Source organism: Dromiciops gliroides, chromosome 3 (genome assembly GCF_019393635.1).
Source record: "Dromiciops gliroides isolate mDroGli1 chromosome 3, mDroGli1.pri, whole genome shotgun sequence".
Taxonomy (NCBI): Eukaryota; Metazoa; Chordata; class Mammalia; order Microbiotheria; family Microbiotheriidae; genus Dromiciops; species Dromiciops gliroides.
This window is the reverse complement of record NC_057863.1, coordinates 404,068,185-404,071,068: the sequence shown is the minus strand read 5'-3', so window position 1 is coordinate 404,071,068 and position 2,884 is coordinate 404,068,185. Positions and strand designations below refer to the sequence as shown.

Genomic DNA, 2,884 nt, shown 5'->3' with positions numbered 1-2,884 from the left:
GATAGATATGGAAACAAATCGTAGGAGATATTTTAAAATTATTTTCTCTTTATTTTTTAAATTTATTTTGTTGTAGGAGACAGGCAAAACAAACCCCATTTTTGACAAAAGTGAATTGCAGTCAAGCAAAGGATAAAGGCGATCACAAATGATAAAAGTAGACACTTTGAATTACATGAAACTAAAAGGCTTTTTAATAAATGACTCCCGAACACATGAAAGATTGTCCCAACCAAATCACTAATGGAGGAAATGCAAATCTTCTTACCTTACTCCGAAATTAAAATAGTATTAGAAAGGTGCCACCTTTCTGGCATATTTGTCCTTATGACTTGTCTTCAATATACGTTCCCTCTGACCTTCCTTGGAACTCAGCATGAACTACAGGAAAACGGGTTTTCCGTGGTCTCCTCCTCTCTAGATGGAAGGAGGGGAGCGGACAGCACCCGAGGAGGCCTCTTCCTGGGCAGGGTCGTCCTGGAGCATCCACAGCAACCAGAACGATGTCGCTGATGCAGATGACGCACCTAAACTGAACAATCAAGGGTTTCGGGGCAAGAAGATCTTTTCGTTCAACAATGGCAAGGAAAAGCAGCACTTTTAAAAGTAATTCTCTTTGGAGATCACGGCGTTCAGAAGAGGTAGGTGGTACAAGTGGCTAGAGCGCTAGGCCTGGAGTCAGGAAGGCCCGAGTTGAAATCTGCCCTCAGACACTTAGTAGGTGTGTGACTCTGGGCAAGTCACTTACCCCTCTTTGCCTTGGTTTCCTGATCTGTAACGTGAGCTGGAGAAGGAAATGGCAAACCGCTCTAGTACCTTTGCCATGAAAACCCCAAATGGAGGTCATAGAAAATCAGACACAAATGAAAACGACCGAACAACAACGCGGCATGACATACTCTCCCTTGCCCAGGCCTATCAGTCAATCGGTGTCTGTGGTACAAGTGTAAGTCACCAATTTCAGTGAGTTTTCCACTGATACCTGATAAAGTGCAGGTAGTCCCCAGAAGAGAAGTGCGAACGTGAGATGAACGGGCGTTTCATTAGCAAAGAGCACCCTGCTGGTGATCCATTAAGATAATTGGCAAGCAGACCCAGAGGTAGACGGTGTCTCTCCTTTGCTGTTCTCGCTCGTCTCCGAAAGAAATCAAAGGGAAAAGTGACTCAAATGCAAGACTTTACAGAATCTCAACCCATAGCGAGTTTCCGGGGAGGCTTAACCCTTTGTTGCGTAAATAACATCCTTGGGAGATCAGAACGACTTTCTTTAAGCGGAAAAATACGGCGGCTACGAGAGCTACCAGACGCTCACTTGCACGCGGTAAGAAAGCATCTTGAGAGAGCGAAACAAGAATAAACTGAACGAAAACAACTCGTCTAATTTTCGCGAACCAAAAAATTTCCCCGAAGGGAGATGCACCGTTCCCGGAAGTACTGCAATACCGGGCCGATGCGTGGAGTGGACGGAGCAAGCTCCTATTCCATCTCCCTGCTCCAAAAATCCATTTAATATATTGTCCTCGGATAGAGGACGTATCAGATATTAAACTGATAAGAACAGATACTACACTTGATCTTAGCCAAAAGGCCGAGAAGCGATAAAGGACGCTCCGCCCACTCCCCTCACCCCTAAGCAGCAGCGACCTTTTACACACGCGGCGACCAACACGGCGTTCGCCAACACCCGCCCGCCCCTCGTACCTCCAACACCCGAGAATACAGCGCGGCCGCCAGACACACGCCTCCACACAACCAGAAGGCCGCCCCAAAAACACACCAGAAAACGGACCTTGACCAAAGTTGTGCACTTCCTTCGCACAAGAAGCCACTCTCCCGGCACCCAGAAAACCTTGCCTACTTGGAAACTGATCATTTGCATGCCCCTCCTCACTTCCGCACCAAGCCGACCAATGGTTTCCCTCTAGGGGGCGGGAACAAGCAGAAAATGCCCTCAGAGCAGAGAGCCGCTTTTCAAATCTGGTGTCAGGCCCATACTAGCTGTGTGACCCTGGGCAAGCTCTTTTTTTTTCTTTCCCCAAGTTCTCTCTTTCTTTCTTTCTTTTTTTGTTTGTTTACATGTAGAATTTTATTTTTCCCAAATTACATGTAAATACAAATCTTGACATCAATTTTTTTCAAACTTTGTGTTCTAAATTCTCTTCCTCCCTCCCCTCCCCAGGAACTCAAGCAATTCAATATAAGCTATACATGAGCAGTCATGCAAAACATTTCCACATTAGCCACGTTGTGAAATAAAACAAATAAACGAAACTTCAGATAAAGGAACTAACAAAAAAATTATGCTGCAATCTGCATTCAGACACCATCAGTTCTCTCTTTATAGATGGACTGCATTTTTTCATAAGACCTTCAGAGTTGTCTTGGATCATTCACAGGAGATCATCTTGCAGTATTGCTGTTATTTTGTATACAATACATTTCATGTTGAATCTGCTCATGTAGGTCTTTCTGGGTTTTTCTGATAGCATCTTGCTCACCTTTTTTTTTTAACTAGTAAATTACATTTATATAGTACTTTAAAGAGAGATTTCCTTACAATAAACCCATGAGGTTGATTCTTGTTTTTGTTTTTGAGGTTAGTTCTTGCAACAACGGTAATAGATAACATTTATATAGTACCTTATACCTGACAAAGAATTCTCTTCACAGTAGCCCAGCAAGGTAAGCACCATACATTTATTTTATCATCACCACCACCACCACCACCAATCATCAATCATCAATCATCTCCAGTCAATCATCCTCCTCATCAATCAGTCCTCATCTTCATCCAATCTTCACCAGTCCATCCATCCATCCATCATCATCATGTTACATTACTCTTGCCTCTACTTCAAAATTTTTTTCAGTTACTATTGTTGAC

General features: G+C 43.5%; 1 non-coding gene across 1 annotated transcript; it reads right to left on the bottom strand.

The window, feature by feature from the left end:
* Window positions 1–1,409: 1,409 nt before the first annotated feature.
* On the bottom strand, window positions 1,410–1,600 carry LOC122752007. Its single transcript, XR_006355817.1, has one exon. It is a non-coding gene; the product is annotated as a U2 spliceosomal RNA (small nuclear RNA).
* Window positions 1,601–2,884: the final 1,284 nt, after the last annotated feature.